The sequence below is a fragment of the Hyperoodon ampullatus genome (assembly GCF_949752795.1).
Source record: "Hyperoodon ampullatus genome assembly, chromosome: 8".
Lineage (NCBI taxonomy): Eukaryota > Metazoa > Chordata > Mammalia > Artiodactyla > Ziphiidae > Hyperoodon > Hyperoodon ampullatus.
The window spans coordinates 100,000,925-100,015,171 of NC_136921.1; the positions used below are offsets into that span (position 1 = coordinate 100,000,925).

The window sequence follows — 14,247 nt, forward strand, 5'->3', positions numbered from 1 at the left end:
AGGAAAATTAGTTTCTTAACCTGAAGCTGAGGCTACTAATTGTCACCTGCCAACTCTCAGATATTCTGAGCATCTGTAGCCCACTACATATGCCATTTGGGCTTCCTGGAAGGTGCCCTGTAACTCCCAGTGGTATCACTCCTAGATGGTACTTTTCTGTGGTCACTCTCCCTGTGCCCTTCATTTACAGGGCTCTAAATCAACAGCGGGTACAGAAGCTGGAAGCAGAAGTGGACCAGAGGCAGTCCAGAATCCTTGTCATGGATGCCCAGCACAACAGTAAGGTAGAAGCCAGGTTTTTATAGATGATAACGTTGATATTTTTTATTTTATTGGCATATTGCTAATTTGGAAAAATGGAGTAAAACAATCGGGTAAATTTCCTTTCCATTCAAGTCTGAGTTTTGAACAGTGACATATTTCCAAATGGGAAATGGGTCTGTGATCTTATAGTGAACCATTTATTGGGAAACCAGGACCATAAATATGCCTAACTCTCTTTGTCTTATATGGTCTGCATTCTTTTCATGTATTAATGCATAAGTGAACTTAAAGGGCTTAGAAAACAACATTACTTTAGTCAGAAGTAGCGAGAGTGATCCCACTTAATAAGGAGGCATACTCACATGTTTATAGGTGTATACACACATAAATATGTATCGACACGTATGCACACATATAAAATAGAGATATTTCCTATAAAAAGCTTTTTCTAGAAGGATATACAAGGGACAGTTGCCAGTTCTTATCTCTCTAGGCAGTGAGACCAGAGGGTCATAGGATCAGGAAGGGGAGTTCAACTGGTTTAAAACCTTAGAAATTAGGATAAATAAGTTGGCTCTATTTTCCAAAACTCTCTAGTGACCAGTGGAGCATACCCTTCCCATCACCTTCTAAGAGTCTCCTAAGGACTGTCTGTAATAAGTTCTCACATATATATATTCCAGGCATCTGGAGTCTTTGGTTCTCTTTCCAAATAATTATTGTTTCAAAGTTTAAAGAGTGAATATACAGTGTTATGGACTTCTTGTATCTGTTACAGTGGAATTATAAACAATCTTCTTTCTTCTCTCTTTCAGATGGAGGCTCTACAAAAAGCTCTAGATGTAGCTAAAGAAGAAAACAGGAGACTGGCTATGAGCCTGGAGCAAGCTCTCCAGACAAATCATCAGCTGCAAACAAAGCTTGATCCTGTTCAAGAGAAATTGGAAAGCAAAGAACTTGAGCTACGGAATTTGGAAACCTTCATGTAAGGGCAGTATAGTCACAGTGGAATTAGGCAAGAGCCTCTGGGAGAGAAAGTTTGGCTAATTCACATAAACCAGTTAAACCCTTTTTCCCTACTTTGAGCTAGTACTCCCAGCAGAGCCATGTGAAGGAAGCAGGCATAGTTGAGCAGAGCAGATATTAGCTGGCTGGGGTACGCTCCTTTTCAGCTCTTCCCTCATATAGTGTCGGTCTTCTTCTGTACATGAAGGTTTAAACCAAGTTGGAAGGGATACTTACATGTTTCTGCCAAACCTTTTCTATCAGAAGCTTATGTGTCCTTTAAAAGCATGATTTGGAAAAGTAGAAACAGAAGGATGGATGGGAATAACCCGTCCAGGAGTGGGATAATGCCATTTAAGCAGCTGCTAAACCATTCATTGTTTTCAACTTTTTCCCTGAGATTAGTGAGGTCAAACCCATCAAGTTCAGGTCAACCCACTAAAGTTTATTTGTTAAACTTTATCTAGGCAAATAGGATTTAGATATTAATAACATCCCATGAAGGGAAATGCATTGTGCACGTGGATCTTTATTCCTTTCATGTAGTGGACATACTGACATAGCAGACAAGTATAAGCTAAAGCAAAGAAGGTAGTTTTCATATTTGTAATCTGTACAAATTTTATATTCTGGTGAAATGTTGCTGGCTCAAGACTACTCAGTATTGGTTAAAACAAGAGTATGTGTTTCACTCTTTTGGGTGGATCTCTTTATATTGAATAACTTTTTGTTTTTTAATGCTGTAGGTAAATGCTTATTTCTTCTTCTGTTAATGAGTTCCAGATCAGTGATTTTTTACCCGGTGACTGATCTGCTTCTCATTGGTAAATGACGCCTACTAAGATGTTTTCTAAAGGTGATTTATCATGTCTCTTTTTCAAAACAGAGAACAGATGAGTGAAGAATCCAAAATAGAAGCAGAATTGCATGCTGAACGCATAGATGCTCTAAGGAAGCAGTTTCAAATTGAGAGAGAAACTGCAAAGAAAGCAGCACAACGGGAAGTGACTGAGGTATGGAGGCAAGTGACAAAAGTCTCCCTCTAGGTGAATGCCTTTGAAGAGGAGAACCAGCTACAGGATTTCCGAGAATGGCTACAGTTGTTCTTTGGTTCTTCTAATCCCCATTTTGCCAGCAAGCCAGATACATCTCTATGCTGTTTGTAAATTAACACAGAAAAAGTTTCTGATATACAGTTATCTGCCCAATGAAGGAATGCCTTGATGACAGCCTTCCCATTGGAGAATAATAACTGAGTGGGAAGGAGGAGACCGCCATCTGCTAGACAGATGGCAAATCACCTGTCTCCTCAATTCACTTAACTAGCATGCATCATGCACCTACCTCCTCCTAAGAGGCACAAGTAAAAACAGCAGAAGATGTGGTCTGTGCTAAATTACCCCTTATTTAATTGTCATCTCCACTCTTTACATGAGACAACTAGGAAGACATCAGAAGATGTTTCCTGGATAGCTAGAAGCTGTGTACAATTTTAAAGGAATTCAAAAGTAAGGGAAAGTTTGTTTTAGGCTGGTTGGGTGATTGAAGAAGAGGGGAAGCTTGACGAAATTCTACAGGGTTCAGACTGGCAGAGCTGACAGGGCTGTGACACTCTATGTAAGAGGATGAACAAAGCTTAGTTACAGAAATAAATAGGACATGTGAGCAAAGAAAAAGGATTTGCCTCTCTTGATCAGAGCAGAGACTTTAGGAAATTTCTGAGAAAAGGGGGTTAGCTTAGATGAGACCAGCTGGTAGATGGCCTTGACTACCAGAATGTTGGATGGAAAGTATTAGGTAAAAGGAGAGCACTGTAGGTTTCTGAGAAGGCTGTGAGCACAATGTTAGGTCGGTTAGTCTGTTAGCAGTGGAGAGTAGGTAAGAATGAAGAGAAACTGGAAACATGGAGGCTAAGGGGAACTACAGCAGTTACTCTGGGCTTCAGATGATTAGAGCCAAGCAAAGTGTTTCTGTTGAAAATAGAGAACAATCAAATCAAAAATCCATTTTAATTAATAGAAAAATCAGACACTAAATGTATCATAAGCAAAGGGGAGGGAGTAATTAAAATAATTCCAAGACTTGGTTGGGGTGGCCAGTCTGTATTTTGCCAAATTTAGCGTATTTAGCAATTGCATTTGACAGCGCACAGTCACAAAATCAGATTCAACCGTTTATAGGATGCTTTGTAAATTGAAAAGGCACTGTATAAGTGTTAAAAATATTATAGAAATAATTTCTGTGGGAAACAAAAATGGGCACTGAAATTAAAAGTACCTTTATTCAGAGAGAGTTGTTCAGAATATTTAAAAGTTTAAATCCTTTTAACAGGGATCAGTAAAGATGGTGAACTTGTGCAGGAGAGACCAAGGAACAGTATGAGTGTGATGTCTTGAGCAGTTAGTGGCAGGGGTGGGTTCAGGATACACTGTTTAAGATTCCCAGCGCTGCCTCTTATTAGCAATGTGTAAATTTACTATCTGTGCAGATGACTTCACTTCTGAGTCTCAGTTTCCTCAATCAAAATGGAAATCATCACAACTGCTTTCCAGGGTGGTTTTGAGGGTTAGTTTTTAGGGCTTACCCAGTTTTGACAAAGCTGTGATTGAGGTAATGGTGGAATATCTAACAGAAATTTAGTTGGGTGACAATAAAAGAGTAACACTGTAGTGTGAGGTTAGGATCTGAGGGAATGAGCTAGTATAAAGAGAAAACGTAACACATAATTTTGACTTTTTTCTTTCATATGTTAAATACTTACCAGCCACAGAGTATACCACCCTCCTATCATCTCCCTTCTCAGCTGCCGACTCTTCTTCCTACAAATCCAGTGGTACTCATTTAAGGGCATATGAGGAAGAGGGGGAACTCTGTAAAATGATTTAAGTAATGTTAAAAGATAAATTGAGGAATAATAAAATTAAGAGTTTATTTGAAAAGTCAATTTGAATCAGGCAGTATGCAATTGATTGCAATAGAAAGGCGCCCTTAGGAGTTGTATAAAATGAAAGACTTTTATAGGCAGAGGGGAGCAGGAACAAGGAAGTTATACTAGGCAAAAAAGTAGATTAGTTACTAGTAGCAGAGTTACTTCCTTTAAGGGATGGCAGGGGTCTGTCAGGCAGATTACTCACCTAATGCTTATCAGGCCATTCCTGATTGACTGGTTTAAGAGTCCTTTTCTAGGGGAGCCAAGACTGTAATTAAGTCTCAGTTTGGTGACATAAGGTTTAGCATAAGTGACTTCATTGTGGGCCTGTTGTCTTGTTTTGAATAGTAATCAATATGTTATTTTTCCACTAGACAAGTTTATTAAAATTTCTAAACATAAAGCAATATTCATAAGAAGTATAAACTACTATGTAAATAAGCTACAAGGATATATTGTACAGCACAGGGAATATAGCCAGTATTTTATAATAACTGGAGTATAATCTATAAAAATTTTTAATCACTATGTCATACACCAAAATCTAATATAATAATATAAATCAACTATACCTCAATAGAAAAAAAGCAAGATTATAAAAATACATACAAGGATAGTCAATAACTGACAGGTGTATTTACATAAACTCCATATAATTTATGTTCACTTCTCCATACGTGAGGTCACACGTGACAGAAAGAGACGAGCTTAAGCTTTTTAAAAAAAGAAAAAACAAACCTTTAAAGCACAGCAATGCGCACTGAGCAATTAGTGTGTGCCAGGCTCTATATTCCTTCTCTGCCTCCTCTTGTTTAACTGTTACATGAATCCTATGAAGTAGGCTATTCTCATACTTTTCCAATGATGAACCTTTAGCTTAGGGAAGTTAATTATCTGAAATTACTTGACTAGTGTGTGGTGAAGCTGAGATTTTAACTTCTGTCTGATTCCAAAGCCATGCTCTTACAAAGCAAATTACGAACATACATTTACATTATCTGTTCTAAGAAAAATTGTGTTCTTTAGTGTTAAAAATTATGAAAATCACTGAGAGTGTTTCTCCACAAATCTACTTTTTATTATTGCCTCACTTACCATCGTTTTTTAAATATCTATTTATTTGGCTGTGCCAGGTCTTAGTTGCAGCACACAGGATCTTTAGTTGTGGCACACAGGATCTAGTTCCCTGACCAGGGATCAAACCCGGCCCTCATGCATTGGGAGCCCAGAGTCTTAGCCACTGGACCACCAGGGAAGTCCCATCACTTAAACTCCTTTTTAAAAGAAAGGTCAAAAGAGAACAAAATATAGGGACACAGCTAAACATAAGCTTCTCTTACTGTATGGAAGGTTAAAATGTTCTAATTTTCCCTTTGTATCCCACAGCTGAAGAAAGCCCTTGATGAAAGCAACTTCAGAGAAGTGGAAGTATCCCGGACCAACCGGGAGCTGCGGCAGAAACTCACAGAGTTGGAAAAGGTACTGAACAGCAGCAAGGAGAAAATAAAGGATCAAAAGGCCCAAATTAAGTTCCACTTATCAGCTAAGGCGAATAATGCTCAGAACATAGAGAGGAGGAAGGTTGTATGAGAAACCCTAACTCTCCTCTCCTCCTTAGTATCTGATGAGGATCCAGGCAGGCAGTGGTGTCTGGGGAAGAAGGTTTCAGAGCCCCACCACCACCATGTGTTCTCTGGGAATTACAGCTACACCTGGGAAGTGGGCAGGTTGCCTGGGGGGAGGTGGGGGGAGACTCTTTGTCCCGCGGAGATACTGCTGCATCCGTGTTTGGTTTCTCATTAGCTGCCAGTGTCACATTCTGGCTCCCCAGCTGTCTCTTCCACAGTGATTGTACAAGACTTTGCTCTTGCCTTCCAACAGAGATTGTCTGCTATGAAAAGTATTCCCCAGTTCTGGAAAGAGATGTTAATCATCTTTTCTCAGGAGAATCTGTAAATCAAAATCTATAATCATATACACAAATGTATACTGTAGGTTAAACTGAAAATAATAGTTTTTATCCTATAGTCTGGTAGCACCTGGAGTTAGAAAGTACCCCATCATACTTTCATAATTTGGTGGCTCATTTATTACAATATTGAAGCTTTTTCTTCCATATATAGTACATTGGGAGTTTGTCAAAAATCTCTGTATCACGTTTTCAGGAATTGGAAGAAACAGTTAGACACCTGAAGAAATGTAAAGAGGCAACAGAGCATAAACTGAAAGAAGCTAGTGTGGAATCAGAACAGGTAAGGCAGACCCACGGACATGAAGACTTAGACAAGCTTCCTCAGACACGATGACCCTGAAACACACGTGCGTGTAATATCCTTCAGTAACACAGTTGTCAGGAGTGCAAAAGGCAAGAACCAATACCTTAGTATAGCCTCCGTTATAAAGAATAGTTTTAGATTAAGATTCTGTCTTGATGAGACATCATAGAATGCTAAAAGATTGATTGACATTGACTAATATTAACTTGGTCGTCCAAGCCCCTGAAATTCCAGAAATCCCTGGAATTGGGATTGACATATCTACACTAATATGTATAAAATAGATAACCAATAAGAACCCGCTGTATAATAAACAAATAAAATTCAAAAAAGAAGAGATTCTTAAGCTAAAGGTATCACAGTGACATTGCTGCCAGTTTATCCCTTTTGTAGCCATTAAGTTACATGATAATATGACTGTCAGAATGGTATATTAAAAGGAATATGGGGGGCGGGGTGAAGACGGTGCACTAGGAGGATGCGGAATTCGCGTCTCCTCACAACGAGGGCACCTGGGGGACCACGGACACCTATGGGGACGGGAGGAACCCCCAGAGACCAGGTAGGACCTGGGGCATGTGGGGGAGTGAAGGGGGAGGAGAGCTGCCGTCTCTTCTTCCTACAAATCCAGTGGTACTCAGTTAAGGGCATATGAGGAAGAGGGGGAACTCTGCAAAATGATTTCCGTAATGTTAAAAGATAAATTGAGGAATAATAAAATTAAGAGTTTATTTGAACAAAAGTCAATTTGAATCAGGCAGTATGCAATCGATTGCAATAGAAAGGCGCTCTGAGGATTTGTATAAAATGAAAGACTTTTATAGGCAGAGGGGAGCAGGAACAAGGAAGTTATACTAGGCAAAAAGGTAGATTAGTTACTAGTAGCAGAGTTACTTCCTTTAAGGGATGGCAGGGGTCTGTCAGGCAGATTACTCACCTAATGCTGATCAGGCCATTCCTGATTGACTGGTTTAAGAGTCCTTTTCTGGGAGAGCCAAAACTGTAATTAAGTCTCAGTTTGGTGACATAAGGTTTAGCATAAGTGACTTCATTGTGGGCCTGTTGTCTTGTCTTGAATAGTAATCACTATGTTATTTTTCCACTAGACAAGTTTATTAAAATTTCTAAACATAAAGCAATATTCATAAGAAGTATAAACTACTATGTAAATAAGCTACAAGGATATATTGTACAGCACAGGGAATATAGCCAGTATTTTATAATAACTGGAGTATAATCTATAAAAATTTTTGATCACTATGTCATACACCTAAAATTAATATAATATCATACATCAACTATACCTCAATAGAAAAAAAGAAACATTATAAAAATACATGCAAGAATAGTCAATAACTGACAGGTGTATTTACATAAACTCCATATAATTTATGTTTACTTCTCCATACGTGAGGTCACAAGTGACAGAAAGAGACGAGCTTAAGCTTTTTAAAAAAAGAAAAAAAAAAACCTTTAAAGCACAGCAATGAGCACTGAGCAATTAGTGTGTGCCAGGCTCTATATTCCTTCTCTGCCTCCTCTTGTTTAACTGTTACATGAATCCTATGAAGTAGGCTCTTCTCATCCTTTTCCAGTGATGAGTCTTTAGCTTAGAGAAGTTAATTATCTGAAATTACTTGACTAGTGTGTGGTGAAGCTGAGATTTTAACTTCTGTCTGATTCCAAAGCCATGCTCTTAGAAAGCAAATAACGGACATACATTTACATTATCTGTTCTAAGAAAAATTGTGTTCTTTAGTGTTAAAAATTATGAAAATCACTGAGAGTGTTTCTCCACAAATCTACTTCTTAATATTGCCTCACTTACCCTCCTTTTTAAAATATCAATTTATTTGGCTGTGCCAGGTCTTAGTTGCAGCACACAGGATCTTTAGTTGTGGCACACAGGATCTAGTTTCCTGACCAGGGATCAAACCCGGCCCCCATGCATTGGGAGCACAGAGTCTTAGCGACTGGACCACCATGGAAGTCCCATCACTTAACCTTCTTTTTAAAACAAAGGCCCAAAGAGAACAAAATATAGGGACACAGCTAAACATAAGCTTCTCGTACTGAATAGAAGGTTAAAATGTTCTAATTTTCCCTTTGTATCCCACAGCTGAAGAAAGCCCTTGATGAAAGCAACTTCAGAGAAGTGGAAGTATCCCGGACCAACCGGGAGCTGCGGCAGAAACTCACAGAGTTGGAAAAGGTACTGAACAGCAGCAAGGAGAAAATAAAGGATCAAAAGGCCCAAATTAAGTTCCACTTATCAGCTAAGGCGAATAATGCTCAGAACATAGAGAGGAGGAAGGTTGTATGAGAAACCCTAACTCTCCTCTCCTCCTTAGTATCTGATGAGGATCCAGGCAGGCAGTGGTGTCTGGGGAAGAAGGTTTCAGAGCCCCACCACCACCATGTGTTCTCTGGGAATTACAGCTACACCTGGGAAGTGGGCAGGTTGCCTGGGGGGAGGTGGGGGGAGACTCTTTGTCCCGCGGAGATACTGCTGCATCCGTGTTTGGTTTCTCATTAGCTGCCAGTGTCACATTCTGGCTCCCCAGCTGCCTCTTCCACAGTGATTGTACACGACTTTGCTCTTTCGGGGTCAGGGGGCTGGATGGGAAGGAGAGCCCAGCAGGAACTGGTAACAGTGGATCTCATGTGGGATTCTTTCTGTCAGCCTATAGGCAAAAAGAGCAAGCCAGTTTTTCCACTGACCATCTTTCTATGTTATTTCCACATTTACATTCAGCAAATAGAAACAGAATTGAGGCAAATGGAGCTAATTCTGGATCAGTATCAGAAAAAAGGCTATGAACGGGTAGATGATTTCCACACACTCTGTTTACTATTCACATGAAATCCAAACTTGGACAGGTTCAGCAACCGTCTCCCTCTTTGTGCCTTACCAGTCACTGAGTATCCAGAAATGTGTATCTGAAATGACTAACCTACAGCAGGAGATGCAGCTGTTGGCGAAGAGCCAAAATGATCTGTCAGCTCAGAAGAAACAGCAGGAGCTGCAACTCGAGGCAGAGCAGAAGAGGAGGTGGGAGCTGGAGCATCGGTGCCAGGTAAAAGGGTTCCTAAGATTCATCTCAGAGATTACCAGCAAAGGCCATGTGCAAATCCCAGCATGAGGGCACCTGGCTTTTCTAGGCTCTATAGAAGAAGACAAACTTACAAGTCGTTCATCTTAGCTAAGTCCTTAGAATCATATTTAGGAATGAAGCCTGGAGCTTTGACTATGGCACCTCGTCTTCATGTTCAACTAATTAAAAATGATACTCATTTTTGAAGAACGGCTAAAGCTCACATATGCAAAGTACTAGTTACTAAGTAAGACTTGTGAACTTCATAGTCTTTCAGGAACTTTACACCCCTTGGTTCTTCCCCATAGCTCAGATACATCTGTTGCCATTACAGGACTTTTATCTACTCCCAAACTAATGAAAAGCACATTTTATTACTAAAAAGGGATTTCAAGAGACCATCAAGCTCTTGCCTTCCAACAGAGATTGTCTGCTATGAAAAGTATTCTCCAGTTCTGGAAAGAGATGTTAATCATCTTTTCTCAGGAGAATCTGTAAATCAAAATCTATAATCATATACACAAATGTATACTGTAGGTTAAACTGAAAATAATAGTTTTTATCCTATAGTCTGGTAGCACCTGGAGTTAGAAAGTACCCCATCATACTTTCATAATTTGGTGGCTCATTTATTATAATATTGAAGCTTTTTCTTCCATATATAGTACATTGGGAGTTTGTCAAAAATCTCTGTATCACGTTTTCAGGAATTGGAAGAAACAGTTAGACACCTGAAGAAATGTAAAGAGGCAACAGAGGATAAACTGAAAGAAGCTAGTGTGGAATCAGAACAGGTAAGGCAGACCCACGGACATGAAGACTTAGACAAGCTTCCTCAGACACGATGACCCTGAAACACAAGTGCGTATAATTATCCTTCAGTAACACAGTTGTCAGGAGTGCAAAAGGCAAGAACCAATACCTTAGTATAGCTTCCGTTATAAAGAATAGTTTTAGATTAAGATTCTGTGTCTTGATGAGACATCATAGAATGCTAAAAGATTGATTGACATTGACTAATATTAACTTGGTCGTCCAAGCCCCTGAAATTCCAGAAATCCCTGGAATTGGGATTGACATATCTACACTAATATGTATAAAATAGATAACCAATAAGAACCTGCTGTATAATAAATAAATAAAATTCAAAAAAGAAGAGATTCTTAAGCTAAAGGTATCACAGTGACCTTGCTGCCAGTTTATCCCTTTTGTAGCCATTAAGTTACATGATAATATGACTGTCAGAATGGTATATTAAAAGGAATATGGGGGGGCGGGGTGAAGACGGTGCACTAGGAGGATGCGGAATTCGCGTCTCCTCACAACGAGGGCACCTGGGGGACCACGGACACCTAAGGGGACGGGAGGAACCCCCAGAGACCAGGTAGGACCTGGGGCGTGTGGGGGAGTGAAGGGGGAGGAGAGCTGCCGTCTCTTCTTCCTACAAATCCAGTGGTACTCATTTAAGGGCATATGAGGAAGAAGGGGAACTCTGCAAAATGATTTCCGTAATGTTAAAAGATAAATTGAGGAATAATAAAATTAAGAGTTTATTTGAACAAAAGTCAATTTGAGTCAGGCAGTATGCAATCGATTGCAATAGAAAGGCGCTCTGAGGAGTTGTATAAAATGAAAGACTTTTATAGGCAGAGGGGAGCAGGAACAAGGAAGTTATACTAGGCAAAAAAGTAGATTAGTTACTAGTAGCAGAGTTACTTCCTTTAAGGGATGGCAGGGGTCTGTCAGGCAGATTACTCACCTAATGCTGATCAGGCCATTCCTGATTGACTGGTTTAAGAGTCCTTTTCTGGGGGAGCCAAAACTGTAATTACGTCTCAGTTTGGTGACATAAGTTTTAGCACAAGTGACTTCATTGTGGGTCTGTTGTTTTGTTTTGAATAGTAATCACTATGTTATTTTTCCACTAGACAAGTTTATTAAAATTTCTAAACATAAAGCAATATTCATAAGAAGTATAAACTACTATGTAAATAAGCTACAAGGATATATTGTACAGCACAGGGAATATAGCAAGTATTTTATAATAACTGGAGTATAATCTATAAAAATTTTTAATCACTATGTCCTACACCTAATACTAATATAATATCATAAATCAACTATACCTCAATAGACAAAATCAATATTATAAAAATATATGCAAGGATAGTCAATAACTGACAGGTGTATTTACAAAACTCCATATAATTTATTTTCACTCCTCCATATATGAGGTCACGAGCTTAAGTTTTTAAAAAAAAAAAAAAACCCTTAAAGCACAGCAATGAGCACTGAGCAATTAGTGTGTGCCAGGCTCTATATTCCTTCTCTGCCTCCTCTTGTTTAACTGTTACATGAATCCTATGAAGTAGGCTATTCTCATACTTTTCCAATGATGAACCTGAAGCTTAGGGAAGTTAATTATCAGAAATTACTTGACTAGTGTGTGGTGAAGCTGAGATTTTAACTTCTGTCTGATTCCAAAGCCATGCTCTTACAAAGCAAATAACGAACATACATTTACATTATCTGTTGTAAGAAAAAGTGTGTTCTTTAGTGTTAAAAATTATGAAAATCACTGAGAGTGTTTCTCCACAAATCTACTTCTTATTATTGCCTCACTTACCCTCCTTTTTAAAATATCTATTTATTTGGCTGTGCCAGGTCTTAGTTGCAGCACACAGGATCTTTAGTTGTGGCACACAGGATCTAGTTCCCTGACCAGGGATCAAACCCGGCCCTCATGCATTGGGAGCACAGAGTCTTAGCCACTGGACCACCAGGGAAGTCCCATCACTTAACCTCCTTTTTAAAAGAAAGGTCCAAAGAGAACAAAATATAGGGACACAGCTAAACATAAGCTTCTCTTACTGTATGGAAGGTTAAAATGTTCTAATTTTCCCTTTGTATCCCACAGCTGAAGAAAGCCCTTGATGAAAGCAACTTCAGAGAAGTGGAAGTATCCCGGACTAACCGGGAGCTGCGGCAGACACTTACAGAGATGGAAAATATAATGAAGAGCATCAAGGAGAAAATAAAGGATCAAAAGGCCCAAATTAAGTTCCTCTTATCAGCTAAGGCGAATAATGCTCAGAACATAGAGAGGAAGAAGGTTGTATGAGAAACCCTAACTCTCCTCTCCTCCTTAGTATCTGATGAGGATCTAGGCAGGGAGTGGTGTCTGGGGAATGTGGTTTCAGAGCCCCACCACCACCATGTGTTCTCTGGGAATTACAGCTACACCTGGGAAGTGGGCAGGTTGCCTGGGGGGAGGTGGGGGGAGACTCTTTGTCCCGCGGAGATACTGCTGCATCCGTGTTTGGTTTCTCATTAGCTGCCAGTGTCACATTCTGGCTCCCCAGCTGCCTCTTCCACAGTGATTGTACAAGACTTTGCTCTTTCGGGGTCAGGGGGCTGGATGGGAAGGAGAGCCCAGCAGGAACTGATAACAGTGGATCTCATGTGGGATTCTTTCTGTCAGCCTATAGGCAAAAAGAGCAAGCCAGTTTTTCCACTGATCATCTTTCTATGTTATTTCCACATTTACTTTCAGCAAATAGAAACAGAATTGAGCCAAATGGAGTTAATTAAGGATCAGTATCAGAAAAAAAGCTATGAACAGGTAGATGATTTCCACACACTGTTTACCATTCACATGAAATCCCAAACTTGGACAGGTTCAGCAACCGTCTCCCTCTTTGTGCCCTACCAGTCACTGAGTATCCAGAAATGTGTATCTGAAATGACTAACCTACAGCAGGAGATGCAGCTGTTGGCGAAGAGCCAAAATGATCTGTCAGCTCAGAAGAAACAGCAGGAGCTGCAACTCGAGGCAGAGCAGAAGAGGAGGTGGGAGCTGGAGCATCGGTGCCAGGTAAAAGGGTTCCTAAGATTCATCTCGGAGATTACCAGCAAAGGCCATGTGCAAAACCCAGCATGAGGGCACCTGGCTTTTCTAGGCTCTATAGAAGAAGACAAACTTACAAGTCGTTCATCTTAGCTAAGTCCTTAGAATCATATTTAGGAATGAAGCCTGGAGCTTTGACTATGGCACCTCGTCTTCATGTTCAACTTAATAAAAATGATACTCATTTTTGAAGAACGGCTAAAGCTCACATATGCAAAGTACTAGTTACTAAGTAAGACTTGTGAACTTCATAGTCTTTCAGGAACTTTACACCCCTTGGTTCTTCCCCATAGCTCAGATACATCTGTTGCCGTTACAGGACTTTTATCTACTCCCAAACTAATGAAAAGCACATTTTATTACTAAAAAGGGATTTCAAGAGACCATCAAGCTCTTGCCTTCCAACAGAGATTGTCTGCTATGAAAAGTATTCTCCAGTTCTGGAAAGAGATGTTAATCATCTTTTCTCAGGAGAATCTGTAAATCAAAATCTATAATCATATACACAAATGTATACTGTAGGTTAAACTGAAAATAATAGTTTTTATCCTATAGTCTGGTAGCACCTGGAGTTAGAAAGTACCCCATCATACTTTCATAATTTGGTGGCTCATTTATTACAATATTGAAGCTTTTTCTTCCATATATAGTACATTGGGAGTTTGTCAAAAATCTCTGTATCACGTTTTCAGGAATTGGAAGAAACATTTAGACACCTGAAGAAATGTAAAGAGGCAACAGAGGATAAACTGAAAGAAGCTAGTGTGGAAT

At 39.6% G+C, this 14,247-nt stretch overlaps 1 pseudogene across 1 annotated transcript in view; it reads left to right on the top strand.

Moving 5' to 3' along the window:
- The window catches only part of LOC307057541 (coiled-coil domain-containing protein 150-like), a 130,180-nt pseudogene that overhangs the window by 103,407 nt on the left and 12,526 nt on the right, over window positions 1–14,247 (top strand). Inside the window, exons 20-26 of the transcript in view lie at window positions 191–284; window positions 1,080–1,249; window positions 2,156–2,282; window positions 8,594–8,788; window positions 9,230–9,298; window positions 9,390–9,551; window positions 10,277–10,363. The product of the transcript in view is annotated as a coiled-coil domain-containing protein 150-like (transcript). The remainder of the gene's footprint in view (window positions 1–190; window positions 285–1,079; window positions 1,250–2,155; window positions 2,283–8,593; window positions 8,789–9,229; window positions 9,299–9,389; window positions 9,552–10,276; window positions 10,364–14,247) is intronic.